Genomic DNA, 18,133 nt, shown 5'->3' with positions numbered 1-18,133 from the left:
TAGTATACACTGTCGTAATTTTGGATTTTTGTCCATTTTAACTTCATGTGATAATTGAATAAATTCAATTTTATGTAATAGTATACACTGTCGTAATTTTGGATTTTTATCCATTTTGACTCCATGTGATAATTGAATAAATTCACTTTTATGTAATAGTATACACTGTCGTAATTTTGGATTTTTGTCCATTTTGACTTCATGTGATAATTGAATAATTTCACTTTTATGTAATAGTATACACTGTCGTAATTTTGGATTTTTGTCCATTTTGACTCCATGTGATAATTGAATAAATTCACTTTTATGTAATAGTATACACTGTCATAATTTTGGATTTTTGTCCATTTTGACTCCATGTGATAATTGAATAAATTCACTTTTATGTAATAGTATACACTGTCGTAATTTTGGATTTTTGTCCATTTTGACTCCATGTGATAATTTAATAAATTCACTTTTATGTAATAGTATACACTGTCGTAATTTTGGATTTTTGTCCATTTTGACTCAATGTGATAATTGAATAATTTCACTTTTATGTAATAGTATACACTGTCATAATTTTGGATTTTTGTCCATTTTGACTCCATGTGATAATTGAATAAATTCACTTTTATGTAATAGTATACACTGTCGTAATTTTGGATTTTTGTCCATTTTGACTCCATGTGATAACTGAATAAATTCACTTTTATGTAATAGTATACACTGCCGTAATATTGGATTATTGTCCATTTTGACTCAACATGATAATTGAATAATTTCACTTTCATGTAATAGTATACACTGTCGTAATTTTGGATTTTTGTCCATTTTGACTCAATGTGATAATTGAATAATTTCACTTTTATGTAATAGTATACACTGTCGTAATTTTGGATTTTTGTCCATTTTGACTCAACGTGATAATTGAATAAATTCACTTTTATGTAATAGTATACACTGTCGTAATATTGGATTTTTGTCCATTTTGACTCCATGTGATAATTGAATAATTTCACTTTTATGTAATAGTATACACTGTCGTAATTTTGGATTTTTGTCCATTTTGACTCCATGTGATAATTGAATAAATTCACTTTTATGTAATAGTATACACTGTCGTAATATTGGATTTTTGTCCATTTTGACCCCATGTGATAATTGAATAATTTCACTTTTATGTAATAGTATACACTGTCGTAATTTTGGATTTTTGTCCATTTTGACCCCATGTGATAATTGAATAAATTCACTTTTTTGTAATAGTATACATTGTCGTAATTTTGGATTTTTGTCCATTTTGACTCCATGTGATAATTGAATAATTTCACTTTTATGTAATAGTAAACACTGTCGTAATTTTGGATTTTTGTCCATTTTGACTCCATGTGATAATTTAATAAATTCACTTTTATGTAATAGTATACACTGTCGTAATTTTGAATTTTTGTCCATTTTGACTCCATGTGATAATTGAATAATTTCACTTTTATGTAATAGTAAACACTGTCGTAATTTTGGATTTTTGTCCATTTTGACCCCATGTGATAATTTAATAATTTCACTTTTATGTAATAGTAAACACTGTCGTAATTTTGGATTTTTGTCCATTTTGACCCCATGTGATAATTTAATAAATTCACTTTTTTGTAATAGTATACACTGTCGTAATATTGGATTTTTGTCCATTTTGACCCCATGTGATAATTGAATAAATTCACTTTTTTGTAATAGTATACACTGTCGTAATTTTGGATTTTTGTCCATTTTGACTCCATGTGATAATTGAATAATTTCACTTTTATGTAATAGTAAACACTGTCGTAATTTTGGATTTTTGTCCATTTTGACCCCATGTGATAATTTAATAAATTCACTTTTTTGTAATAGTATACACTGTCGTAATATTGGATTTTTGTCCATTTTGACCCCATGTGATAATTGAATAAATTCACTTTTTTGTAATAGTATACACTGTCGTAATTTTGGATTTTTGTCCATTTTGACACAACGTGATAATTGAATAATTTCACTTTTATGTAATAGTATACACTGTCGTAATTTAGGATTTTTGTCCATTTTGACTCCATGTGATAATTGAATAAATTCACTTTTATGTAATAGTAAACACTGTCGTAATATTGGATTTTTGTCCATTTTGACTTCATGTGATAATTGAATAAATTCACTTTTATGTAATAGTATACACTGTCGAAATATTGGATTTTTGTCCATTTTGACTTAATGTGATAATTGAATAAATTCACTTTTATGTAATAGTATACACTGTCGAAATATTGGATTTTTGTCCATTTTGACTCCATGTGATAATTGAATAATTTCACTTTTTTGTAATAGTATACACTGTCGTAATTTTGGATTTTTGTCCATTTTGACTTCATGTGATAATTGAATAATTTTGCTGTTTTTGTAATAGTATACACTGTCGAAATATTGGATTTTTGTCCATTTTGACCCCATGTGATAATTGAATAAATTCACTTTTATGTAATAGTATACACTGTCGTAATTTTGGATTTTTGTCCATTTTGACTTCATGTGATAATTGAATAATTTCACTTTTTTGTAATAGTATACACTGTCGTAATTTTGGATTTTTGTCCATTTTGACTTCATGTGATAATTGAATAAATTCACTTTTATGTAATAGTATACACTGTCGTAATTTTGGATTTTTGTCCATTTTGACTCCATGTGATAATTGAATAATTTCGCTTTTTTGTAATAGTATACACTGTCGTAATTTTGGATTTTTGTCCATTTTGACTCAACGTGATAATTGAATAAATTCACTTTTATGTAATAGTATACACTGTCGTAATTTTGGATTTTTGTCCATTTTGACCCCATGTGATAATTGAATAAATTCACTTTTTTGTAATAGTATACATTGTCGTAATTTTGGATTTTTGTCCATTTTGACCCCATGTGATAATTGAATAAATTCACTTTTTTGTAATAGTATACATTGTCGAAATTTTGGATTTTTGTCCATTTTGACTTCATGTGATAATTGAATAAATTCACTTTTATGTAATAGTATACACTGTCGAAATATTGGATTTTTGTCCATTTTGACTCCATGTGATAATTGAATAATTTCACTTTTTTGTAATAGTATACACTGTCGTAATATTGGATTTTTGTCCATTTTGACTCCATGTGATAATTGAATAATTTCACTTTTTTGTAATAGTATACACTGTCGAAATATTGGATTTTTGTCCATTTTGACTCCATGTGATAATTGAATAATTTCACTTTTTTGAAATAGTATACACTGTCGTAATTTTGGATTTTTGTCCATTTTGACTTCATGTGATAATTGAATAATTTCACCTTTTTGTAATAGTATACACTGTCGTAATTTTGAATTTTTGTCCATTTTGGCTCCATGTGATAATTGAATAATTTTGCTGTTTTTGTAATAGTATACACTGTCGAAATATTGGATTTTTGTCCATTTTGACCCCATGTGATATTTGAATAATTTCACTTTTTTGTAATAGTATACACTGTCGTAATTTTGAATTTTTGTCCATTTTGGCTCCATGTGATAATTGAACAATTTTGCTGTTTTTGTAATAGTATACATTGTCGTAATATTGGATTTTTGTCCATTTTGACTTCATGTGATAATTGAATAAATTCACTTTTATGTAATAGTATACACTGTCGAAATATTGGATTTTTGTCCATTTTGACCCCATGTGATAATTGAATAAATTCACTTTTATGTAATAGTATACACTGTCGAAATTTAGGATTTTTGTCCATTTTGACTTCATGTGATAATTGAATAAATTCACTGTTATGTAATAGTATACACTGTCGTAATTTTGGATTTTTGTCCATTTTGACTCCATGTGATAATTAAATAAATTCACTTTTATGTAAAGTATACACTGTCGTAATTTTGGATTTTTGTCCATTTTGACTTCATGTGATAATTGAATAATTTCACTTTTTTGTAATAGTATACACTGTCGTAATTTTGGATTTTTGTCCATTTTGACTTCATGTGATAATTGAATAAATTCACTTTTATGTAATAGTATACACTGTCGTAATTTTGGATTTTTGTCAATTTTGACTTCATGTGATAATTGAATAAATTCACTGTTATGTAATAGTATACACTGTCGTAATTTTGGATTTTTGTCCATTTTGACTCCATGTGATAATTAAATAAATTCACTTTTATGTAATAGTATACACTGTCGTAATTTAGGATTTTTGTCCATTTTGACTCCATGTGATAATTGAATAATTTCACTTTTTTGTAATAGTATACACTGTCGTAATTTTGGATTTTTGTCCATTTTGACTCCATGTGATAATTAAATAAATTCACTTTTATGTAATAGTATACACTGTCGTAATTTAGGATTTTTGTCCATTTTGACTCAATGTGATAATTGAATAATTTCACTTTTATGTAATTGTATACACTGTCGTAATTTTGGATTTTTGTCCATTTTGACTCTATGTGATAATTGAATAATTTCACTTTTATGTAATAGTATACACTGTCGTAATTTTGGATTTTTGTCCATTTTGACTCAACGTGATAATTGAATAAATTCACTTTTATGTAATAGTATACACTGTCGTAATTTTGGATTTTTGTCCATTTTGACCCCATGTAATAATTGAATAATTTCACTTTTATGTAATAGTATACACTGTCGTAATTTTGGATTTTTGTCCATTTTGACTTCATGTGATAATTGAATAAATTCACTTTTATGTAATAGTATACACTGTCGTAATTTTGGATTTTTGTCCATTTTGACCCCATGTGATAATTGAATAATTTCACTTTTATGTAATAGTATACACTGTCGTAATTTTGGATTTTTGTCCATTTTGACTTCATGTGATAATTGAATAATTTTGCTGTTTTTGTAATAGTATACACTGTCGAAATATTGGATTTTTGTCCATTTTGACCCCATGTGATAATTGAATAAATTCACTTTTATGTAATAGTATACACTGTCGTAATTTTGGATTTTTGTCCATTTTGACCCCATGTGATAATTGAATAAATTCACTTTTATGTAATAGTATACACTGTCGTAATTTTGGATTTTTGTCCATTTTGACCCCATGTGATAATTGAATAAATTCACTTTTATGTAATAGTATACACTGTCGTAATTTTGGATTTTTGTCCATTTCGACTCCATGTGATAATTGAATAATTTTGCTGTTTTTGTAATAGTATACACTGTCGTAATATTGGATTTTTGTCCATTTTGACTCCATGTGATAATTGAATAATTTTGCTGTTTTTGTAATAGTATACACTGTCGTAATTTTGGATTTTTGTCCATTTCGACTCCATGTGATAATTGAATAATTTTGCTGTTTTTGTAATAGTATACACTGTCGTAATTTTGGATTTTTGTCCATTTTGACTTCATGTGATAATTGAATAATTTCACCTTTTTGTAATAGTATACACTGTCGTAATTTTGAATTTTTGTCCATTTTGGCTCCATGTGATAATTGAATAATTTTGCTGTTTTTGTAATAGTATACACTGTCGAAATATTGGATTTTTGTCCATTTTGACCCCATGTGATAATTGAATAATTTCACTTTTTTGTAATAGTATACACTGTCGTAATTTTGAATTTTTGTCCATTTTGGCTCCATGTGATAATTGAATAATTTTGCTGTTTTTGTAATAGTATACATTGTCGTAATATTGGATTTTTGTCCATTTTGACTTCATGTGATAATTGAATAAATTCACTTTTATGTAATAGTATACACTGTCGAAATATTGGATTTTTGTCCATTTTGACCCCATGTGATAATTGAATAAATTCACTTTTATGTAATAGTATACACTGTCGAAATTTAGGATTTTTGTCCATTTTGACTTCATGTGATAATTGAATAAATTCACTGTTATGTAATAGTATACACTGTCGTAATTTTGGATTTTTGTCCATTTTGACTCCATGTGATAATTAAATAAATTCACTTTTATGTAATAGTATACACTGTCGTAATATTGGATTTTTGTCCATTTTGACCCCATGTGATAATTGAATAATTTCACTTTTATGTAATAGTATACACTGTCGTAATTTTGGATTTTTGTCCATTTTGACCCCATGTGATAATTGAATAAATTCACTTTTTTGTAATAGTATACATTGTCGTAATTTTGGATTTTTGTCCATTTTGACTCCATGTGATAATTGAATAATTTCACTTTTTTGTAATAGTATACACTGTCGTAATTTTGGATTTTTGTCCATTTTGACTCCATGTGATAATTAAATAAATTCACTTTTATGTAATAGTATACACTGTCGTAATTTAGGATTTTTGTCCATTTTGACTCAATGTGATAATTGAATAATTTCACTTTTATGTAATTGTATACACTGTCGTAATTTTGGATTTTTGTCCATTTTGACTCTATGTGATAATTGAATAATTTCACTTTTATGTAATAGTATACACTGTCGTAATTTTGGATTTTTGTCCATTTTGACTCAACGTGATAATTGAATAAAATCACTTTTATGTAATAGTATACACTGTCGTAATTTTGGATTTTTGTCCATTTTGACCCCATGTAATAATTGAATAATTTCACTTTTATGTAATAGTATACACTGTCGTAATTTTGGATTTTTGTCCATTTTGACCCCATGTGATAATTGAATAAATTCACTTTTTTGTAATAGTATACATTGTCGTAATTTTGGATTTTTGTCCATTTTGACTTCATGTGATAATTGAATAAATTCACTTTTATGTAATAGTATACACTGTCGTAATTTTGGATTTTTGTCCATTTTGACTCCATGTGATAATTGAATAATTTCACTTTTTTGTAATAGTATACACTGTCGTAATTTTGGATTTTTGTCCATTTTGACTTCATGTGATAATTGAATAATTTCACTTTTATGTAATAGTATACACTGTCGAAATATTGGATTTTTGTCCATTTTGACTCCATGTGATAATTGAATAATTTCACTTTTTTGTAATAGTATACACTGTCGTAATTTTGAATTTTTGTCCATTTTGGCTCCATGTGATAATTGAATAATTTTGCTGTTTTTGTAATAGTATACACTGTCGAAATATTGGATTTTTGTCCATTTTGACCCCATGTGATAATTGAATAAATTCACTTTTATGTAATAGTATACACTGTCGTAATTTTGGATTTTTGTCCATTTAGACTTCATGTGATAATTGAATAATTTTGCTGTTTTTGTAATAGTATACACTGTCGAAATATTGGATTTTTGTCCATTTTGACCCCATGTGATAATTGAATAAATTCACTTTTATGTAATAGTATACACTGTCGTAATTTTGGATTTTTGTCCATTTTGACCCCATGTGATAATTGAATAAATTCACTTTTATGTAATAGTATACACTGTCGTAATTTTGGATTTTTGTCCATTTTGACCCCATGTGATAATTGAATAAATTCACTTTTATGTAATAGTATACACTGTCGTAATTTTGGATTTTTGTCCATTTCGACTCCATGTGATAATTGAATAATTTTGCTGTTTTTGTAATAGTATACACTGTCGTAATATTGGATTTTTGTCCATTTTGACTCCATGTGATAATTGAATAATTTTGCTGTTTTTGTAATAGTATACACTGTCGTAATTTTGGATTTTTGTCCATTTCGACTCCATGTGATAATTGAATAATTTTGCTGTTTTTGTAATAGTATACACTGTCGTAATATTGGATTTTTGTCCATTTTGACTCCATGTGATAATTGAATAATTTTGCTGTTTTTGTAATAGTATACCCTGTCGAAATATTGGATTTTTGTCCATTTTGACCCCATGTGATAATTGAATAAATTCACTTTTATGTAATAGTATACACTGTCGTAATTTTGGATTTTTGTCCATTTTGACTTCATGTGATAATTGAATAATTTCACTTTTATGTAATAGTATACACTGTCGTAATTTTGGATTTTTGTCCATTTTGACTTCATGTGATAATTGAATAAATTCACTTTTATGTAATAGTATACACTGTCGTAATTTTGGATTTTTGTCCATTTTGACTCCATGTGATAATTGAATAATTTCACTTTTTTGTAATAGTATACACTGTCGTAATTTTGGATTTTTGTCCATTTTGACTCAACGTGATAATTGAATAAATTCACTTTTATGTAATAGTATACACTGTCGTAATTTTGGATTTTTGTCCATTTTGACCCCATGTGATAATTGAATAAATTCACTTTTTTGTAATAGTATACATTGTTGTAATTTTGGATTTTTGTCCATTTTGACCCCATGTGATAATTGAATAAATTCACTTTTTTGTAATAGTATACACTGTCGAAATATTGGATTTTTGTCCATTTTGACTCCATGTGATAATTGAATAATTTCACTTTTTTGTAATAGTATACACTGTCGTAATATTGGATTTTTGTCCATTTTGACTCCATGTGATAATTGAATAATTTCACTTTTTTGTAATAGTATACACTGTCGTAATTTTGGATTTTTGTCCATTTTGACTTCATGTGATAATTGAATAAATTCACTTTTTTGTAATAGTATACACTGTCGAAATATTGGATTTTTGTCCATTTTGACTCCATGTGATAATTGAATAATTTTGCTGTTTTTGTAATAGTATACACTGTCGTAATATTGGATTTTTGTCCATTTTGACTCCATGTGATAATTGAATAATTTTGCTGTTTTTGTAATAGTATACCCTGTCGAAATATTGGATTTTTGTCCATTTTGACCCCATGTGATAATTGAATAAATTCACTTTTATGTAATAGTATACACTGTCGTAATTTTGGATTTTTGTCCATTTTGACTTCATGTGATAATTGAATAATTTCACTTTTATGTAATAGTATACACTGTCGTAATTTTGGATTTTTGTCCATTTTGACTTCATGTGATAATTGAATAAATTCACTTTTATGTAATAGTATACACTGTCGTAATTTTGGATTTTTGTCCATTTTGACTCCATGTGATAATTGAATAATTTCACTTTTTTGTAATAGTATACACTGTCGTAATTTTGGATTTTTGTCCATTTTGACTCAACGTGATAATTGAATAAATTCACTTTTATGTAATAGTATACACTGTCGTAATTTTGGATTTTTGTCCATTTTGACCCCATGTGATAATTGAATAAATTCACTTTTTTGTAATAGTATACATTGTTGTAATTTTGGATTTTTGTCCATTTTGACCCCATGTGATAATTGAATAAATTCACTTTTTTGTAATAGTATACACTGTCGAAATATTGGATTTTTGTCCATTTTGACTCCATGTGATAATTGAATAATTTCACTTTTTTGTAATAGTATACACTGTCGTAATATTGGATTTTTGTCCATTTTGACTCCATGTGATAATTGAATAATTTCACTTTTTTGTAATAGTATACACTGTCGTAATTTTGGATTTTTGTCCATTTTGACTTCATGTGATAATTGAATAAATTCACTTTTTTGTAATAGTATACACTGTCGAAATATTGGATTTTTGTCCATTTTGACTCCATGTGATAATTGAATAATTTCACTTTTTTGTAATAGTATACACTGTCGTAATATTGGATTTTTGTCCATTTTGACCCCATGTGATAATTGAATAATTTCACTTTTTTGTAATAGTATACACTGTCGTAATATTGGATTTTTGTCCATTTTGACTTCATGTGATAATTGAATAATTTCACTTTTTTGTAATAGTATACACTGTCGTAATTTTGAATTTTTGTCCATTTTGGCTCCATGTGATAATTGAATAATTTTGCTGTTTTTGTAATAGTATACACTGTCGAAATATTGGATTTTTGTCCATTTTGACCCCATGTGATAATTGAATAATTTCACTTTTTTGTAATAGTATACACTGTCGCGATATTGGATTTTTGTCCATTTTGACTCCATGTGATAATTGAATAAATTCATATTTATGTAATAGTATACACAGTCGTAATTTTGGATTTTTGTCCATTTTGACTCCATGTGATAATTGAATAAATTCACTTTTTTGTAATAGTATACACTGTCGTAATATTGGATTTTTGTCCATTTTGACTCCATGTGATAATTGAATAAATTCACTTTTTTGTAATAGTATACACTGTCGTAATTTTGGATTTTTGTCCATTTTGACTTCATGTGATAATTGAATAAATTCACTGTTATGTAATAGTATACACTGTCGTAATTTTGGATTTTTGTCCATTTTGACTCCATGTGATAATTGAATAATTTCACTTTTTTGTAATAGTATACACTGTCGTAATTTTGGATTTTTGTCCATTTTGACTCCATGTGATAATTGAATAATTTCACTTTTTTGTAATAGTATACACTGTCGTAATTTTGGATTTTTGTCCATTTTGACTCCATGTGATAATTGAATAAATTCACTTTTATGTAATAGTATACACTGTCGTAAATTTGGATTTTTGTCCATTTTGACCCCATGTGATAATTGAATAATTTCACTTTTATGTAATAGTATACACTGTCGTAATTTTGGATTTTTGTCCATTTTGACTTCATGTGATAATTGAATAAATTCACTTTTATGTAATAGTATACACTGTCGTAATTTTGGATTTTTGTCCATTTTGACTCCATGTGATAATTGAATAATTTCACTTTTTTGTAATAGTATACACTGTCGTAATTTTGGATTTTTGTCCATTTTGACTTCATGTGATAATTGAATAATTTCACTTTTATGTAATAGTATACACTGTCGAAATATTGGATTTTTGTCCATTTTGACTCCATGTGATAATTGAATAATTTCACTTTTTTGTAATAGTATACACTGTCGTAATTTTGAATTTTTGTCCATTTTGGCTCCATGTGATAATTGAATAATTTTGCTGTTTTTGTAATAGTATACACTGTCGAAATATTGGATTTTTGTCCATTTTGACCCCATGTGATAATTGAATAAATTCACTTTTATGTAATAGTATACACTGTCGTAATTTTGGATTTTTGTCCATTTTGACTTCATGTGATAATTGAATAATTTTGCTGTTTTTGTAATAGTATACACTGTCGAAATATTGGATTTTTGTCCATTTTGACCCCATGTGATAATTGAATAAATTCACTTTTATGTAATAGTATACACTGTCGTAATTTTGGATTTTTGTCCATTTTGACCCCATGTGATAATTGAATAAATTCACTTTTATGTAATAGTATACACTGTCGTAATTTTGGATTTTTGTCCATTTTGACCCCATGTGATAATTGAATAAATTCACTTTTATGTAATAGTATACACTGTCGTAATATTGGATTTTTGTCCATTTTGACCCCATGTGATAATTGAATAATTTCACTTTTATGTAATAGTATACACTGTCGTAATTTTGGATTTTTGTCCATTTTGACCCCATGTGATAATTGAATAAATTCACTTTTTTGTAATAGTATTGTCGTAATTTTGGATTTTTGTCCATTTTGACTCCATGTGATAATTGAATAATTTCACTTTTATGTAATAGTATACACTGTCGTAATATTGGATTTTTGTCCATTTTGACTCCATGTGATAATTTAATAAATTCACTTTTATGTAATAGTATACACTGTCGTAATTTTGGATTTTTGTCCATTTTGACCCCATGTGATAATTTAATAAATTCACTTTTTTGTAATAGTATACACTGTCGTAATATTGGATTTTTGTCCATTTTGACCCCATGTGATAATTGAATAAATTCACTTTTTTGTAATAGTATACACTGTCGTAATTTTGGATTTTTGTCCATTTTGACACAACGTGATAATTGAATAATTTCACTTTTATGTAATAGTATACACTGTCGTAATTTAGGATTTTTGTCCATTTTGACTCCATGTGATAATTGAATAAATTCACTTTTATGTAATAGTATACACTGTCCTAATATTGGATTTTTGTCCATTTTGACTTCATGTGATAATTGAATAAATTCACTTTTATGTAATAGTATACACTGTCGAAATATTGGATTTTTGTCCATTTTGACTCCATGTGATAATTGAATAATTTCACTTTTTTGTAATAGTATACACTGTCGTAATTTTGGATTTTTGTCCATTTTGACTTCATGTGATAATTGAATAATTTTGCTGTTTTTGTAATAGTATACACTGTCGTAATTTTGGATTTTTGTCCATTTTGACTTCATGTGATAATTGAATAAATTCACTTTTATGTAATAGTATACACTGTCGTAATTTTGGATTTTTGTCCATTTTGACTTCATGTGATAATTGAATAATTTCACTTTTTTGTAATAGTATACACTGTCGTAATTTTGGATTTTTGTCCATTTTGACTTCATGTGATAATTGAATAAATTCACTTTTATGTAATAGTATACACTGTCGTAATTTTGGATTTTTGTCCATTTTGACTCCATGTGATAATTGAATAATTTCGCTTTTTTGTAATAGTATACACTGTCGTAATTTTGGATTTTTGTCCATTTTGACTCAACGTGATAATTGAATAAATTCACTTTTATGTAATAGTATACACTGTCGTAATTTTGGATTTTTGTCCATTTTGACCCCATGTGATAATTGAATAATTTCACTTTTTTGTAATAGTATACACTGTCGTAATATTGGATTTTTGTCCATTTTGACTCCATGTGATAATTGAATAATTTCACTTTTTTGTAATAGTATACACTGTCGAAATATTGGATTTTTGTCCATTTTGACTCCATGTGATAATTGAATAATTTCACTTTTTTGTAATAGTATACACTGTCGTAATTTTGGATTTTTGTCCATTTTGACTTCATGTGATAATTGAATAATTTCACTTTTTTGTAATAGTATACACTGTCGTAATTTTGAATTTTTGTCCATTTTGGCTCCATGTGATAATTGAATAATTTTGCTGTTTTTGTAATAGTATACACTGTCGAAATATTGGATTTTTGTCCATTTTGACCCCATGTGATAATTGAATAATTTCACTTTTTTGTAATAGTATACACTGTCGTAATTTTGAATTTTTGTCCATTTTGGCTCCATGTGATAATTGAATAATTTTGCTGTTTTTGTAATAGTATACATTGTCGTAATATTGGATTTTTGTCCATTTTGACTTCATGTGATAATTGAATAAATTCACTTTTATGTAATAGTATACACTGTCGAAATATTGGATTTTTGTCCATTTTGACCCCATGTGATAATTGAATAAATTCACTTTTATGTAATAGTATACACTGTCGAAATTTAGGATTTTTGTCCATTTTGACTTCATGTGATAATTGAATAAATTCACTGTTATGTAATAGTATACACTGTCGTAATTTTGGATTTTTGTCCATTTTGACTCCATGTGATAATTAAATAAATTCACTTTTATGTAATAGTATACACTGTCGTAATTTTGGATTTTTGTCCATTTTGACTTCATGTGATAATTGAATAATTTCACTTTTTTGTAATAGTATACACTGTCGTAATTTTGGATTTTTGTCCATTTTGACTTCATGTGATAATTGAATAAATTCACTTTTATGTAATAGTATACACTGTCGTAATTTTGGATTTTTGTCAATTTTGACTTCATGTGATAATTGAATAAATTCACTGTTATGTAATAGTATACACTGTCGTAATTTTGGATTTTTGTCCATTTTGACTCCATGTGATAATTAAATAAATTCACTTTTATGTAATAGTATACACTGTCGTAATTTAGGATTTTTGTCCATTTTGACTCCATGTGATAATTGAATAATTTCACTTTTTTGTAATAGTATACACTGTCGTAATTTTGGATTTTTGTCCATTTTGACTCCATGTGATAATTAAATAAATTCACTTTTATGTAATAGTATACACTGTCGTAATTTAGGATTTTTGTCCATTTTGACTCAATGTGATAATTGAATAATTTCACTTTTATGTAATTGTATACACTGTCGTAATTTTGGATTTTTGTCCATTTTGACTCTATGTGATAATTGAATAATTTCACTTTTATGTAATAGTATACACTGTCGTAATTTTGGATTTTTGTCCATTTTGACTCAACGTGATAATTGAATAATTTCACTTTTATGTAATAGTATACACTGTCGTAATTTTGGATTTTTGTCCATTTTGACCCCATGTGATAATTGAATAAATTCACTTTTTTGTAATAGTATACATTGTCGTAATTTTGGATTTTTGTCCATTTTGACTTCATGTGATAATTGAATAAATTCACTTTTATGTAATAGTATACACTGTCGTAATTTTGGATTTTTGTCCATTTTGACTCCATGTGATAATTGAATAATTTCACTTTTTTGTAATAGTATACACTGTCGTAATTTTGGATTTTTGTCCATTTTGACTTCATGTGATAATTGAATAATTTCACTTTTATGTAATAGTATACACTGTCGAAATATTGGATTTTTGTCCATTTTGACTCCATGTGATAATTGAATAATTTCACTTTTTTGTAATAGTATACACTGTCGTAATTTTGAATTTTTGTCCATTTTGGCTCCATGTGATAATTGAATAATTTTGCTGTTTTTGTAATAGTATACACTGTCGAAATATTGGATTTTTGTCCATTTTGACCCCATGTGATAATTGAATAAATTCACTTTTATGTAATAGTATACACTGTCGTATTTTTGGATTTTTGTCCATTTTGACTTCATGTGATAATTGAATAATTTTGCTGTTTTTGTAATAGTATACACTGTCGAAATATTGGATTTTTGTCCATTTTGACCCCATGTGATAATTGAATAAATTCACTTTTATGTAATAGTATACACTGTCGTAATTTTGGATTTTTGTCCATTTTGACCCCATGTGATAATTGAATAAATTCACTTTTATGTAATAGTATACACTGTCGTAATTTTGGATTTTTGTCCATTTTGACCCCATGTGATAATTGAATAAATTCACTTTTATGTAATAGTATACACTGTCGTAATTTTGGATTTTTGTCCATTTCGACTCCATGTGATAATTGAATAATTTTGCTGTTTTTGTAATAGTATACACTGTCGTAATATTGGATTTTTGTCCATTTTGACTCCATGTGATAATTGAATAATTTTGCTGTTTTTGTAATAGTATACACTGTCGTAATTTTGGATTTTTGTCCATTTCGACTCCATGTGATAATTGAATAATTTTGCTGTTTTTGTAATAGTATACACTGTCGTAATATTGGATTTTTGTCCATTTTGACTCCATGTGATAATTGAATAATTTTGCTGTTTTTGTAATAGTATACCCTGTCGAAATATTGGATTTTTGTCCATTTTGACCCCATGTGATAATTGAATAAATTCACTTTTATGTAATAGTATACACTGTCGTAATTTTGGATTTTTGTCCATTTTGACTTCATGTGATAATTGAATAATTTCACTTTTATGTAATAGTATACACTGTCGTAATTTTGGATTTTTGTCCATTTTGACTTCATGTGATAATTGAATAAATTCACTTTTATGTAATAGTATACACTGTCGTAATTTTGGATTTTTGTCCATTTTGACTCCATGTGATAATTGAATAATTTCACTTTTTTGTAATAGTATACACTGTCGTAATTTTGGATTTTTGTCCATTTTGACTCAACGTGATAATTGAATAAGTTCACTTTTATGTAATAGTATACACTGTCGTAATTTTGGATTTTTGTCCATTTTGACCCCATGTGATAATTGAATAAATTCACTTTTTTGTAATAGTATACATTGTTGTAATTTTGGATTTTTGTCCATTTTGACCCCATGTGATAATTGAATAAATTCACTTTTTTGTAATAGTATACACTGTCGAAATATTGGATTTTTGTCCATTTTGACTCCATGTGATAATTGAATAATTTCACTTTTTTGTAATAGTATACACTGTCGTAATATTGGATTTTTGTCCATTTTGACTCCATGTGATAATTGAATAATTTCACTTTTTTGTAATAGTATACACTGTCGTAATTTTGGATTTTTGTCCATTTTGACTTCATGTGATAATTGAATAAATTCACTTTTTTGTAATAGTATACACTGTCGAAATATTGGATTTTTGTCCATTTTGACTCCATGTGATAATTGAATAATTTCACTTTTTTGTAATAGTATACACTGTCGTAATATTGGATTTTTGTCCATTTTGACCCCATGTGATAATTGAATAATTTCACTTTTTTGTAATAGTATACACTGTCGTAATATTGGATTTTTGTCCATTTTGACTTCATGTGATAATTGAATAATTTCACTTTTTGTAATAGTATACACTGTCGTAATTTTGAATTTTTGTCCATTTTGGCTCCATGTGATAATTGAATAATTTTGCTGTTTTTGTAATAGTATACACTGTCGAAATATTGGATTTTTGTCCATTTTGACCCCATGTGATAATTGAATAATTTCACTTTTTTGTAATAGTATACACTGTCGTAATTTTGAATTTTTGTCCATTTTGGCTCCATGTGATAATTGAATAATTTTGCTGTTTTTGTAATAGTATACATTGTCGTAATATCGGATTTTTGTCCATTTTGACTTCATGTGATAATTGAATAAATTCACTTTTATGTAATAGTATACACTGTCGAAATATTGGATTTTTGTCCATTTTGACCCCATGTGATAATTGAATAAATTCACTTTTATGTAATAGTATACACTGTCGAAATTTAGGATTTTTGTCCATTTTGACTTCATGTGATAATTGAATAAATTCACTGTTATGTAATAGTATACACTGTCGTAATTTTGGATTTTTGTCCATTTTGACTCCATGTGATAATTAAATAAATTCACTTTTATGTAATAGTATACACTGTCGTAATTTTGGATTTTTGTCCATTTTGACTTCATGTGATAATTGAATAATTTCACTTTTTTGTAATAGTATACACTGTCGTAATTTTGGATTTTTGTCCATTTTGACTTCATGTGATAATTGAATAAATTCACTTTTATGTAATAGTATACACTGTCGTAATTTTGGATTTTTGTCCATTTTGACTTCATGTGATAATTAAATAAATTCACTTTTATGTAATAGTATACACTGTCGTAATTTAGGATTTTTGTCCATTTTGACTCCATGTGATAATTAAATAAATTCACTTTTATGTAATAGTATACACTGTCGTAATTTAGGATTTTTGTCCATTTTGACTCCATGTGATAATTGAATAATTTCACTTTTATGTAATCGTATACACTGTCGTAATTTTGGATTTTTGTCCATTTTGACTCTATGTGATAATTGAATAATTTCACTTTTATGTAATAGTATACACTGTCGTAATTTTGGATTTTTGTCCATTTTGACTCAACGTGATAATTGAATAAATTCACTTTTATGTAATAGTATACACTGTCGTAATATTGGATTTTTGTCCATTTTGACCCCATGTGATAATTGAATAAATTCACTTTTATGTAATAGTATACACTGTCGTAATATTGGATTTTTGTCCATTTTGACCCCATGTGATAATTGAATAATTTCACTTTTATGTAATAGTATACACTGTCGTAATTTTGGATTTTTGTCCATTTTGACTCCATGTGATAATTGAATAATTTCACTTTTTTGTAATAGTATACACTGTCGTAATTTTGAATTTTTGTCCATTTTGGCTCCATGTGATAATTGAATAATTTTGCTGTTTTTGTAATAGTATACACTGTCGAAATATTGGATTTTTGTCCATTTTGACCCCATGTGATAATTGAATAAATTCACTTTTATGTAATAGTATACACTGTCGTAATTTTGGATTTTTGTCCATTTTGACTTCATGTGATAATTGAATAATTTTGCTGTTTTTGTAATAGTATACACTGTCGAAATATTGGATTTTTGTCCATTTTGACCCCATGTGATAATTGAATAAATTCACTTTTATGTAATAGTATACACTGTCGTAATTTTGGATTTTTGTCCATTTTGACCCCATGTGATAATTGAATAAATTCACTTTTATGTAATAGTATACACTGTCGTAATTTTGGATTTTTGTCCATTTTGACTCCATGTGATAATTAAATAAATTCACTTTTATGTAATAGTATACAC

This window comes from Pseudorasbora parva, chromosome 14 (assembly GCF_024679245.1).
Source record: "Pseudorasbora parva isolate DD20220531a chromosome 14, ASM2467924v1, whole genome shotgun sequence".
Taxonomy (NCBI): Eukaryota; Metazoa; Chordata; class Actinopteri; order Cypriniformes; family Gobionidae; genus Pseudorasbora; species Pseudorasbora parva.
Note: the sequence above shows the minus strand (reverse complement) of the source record.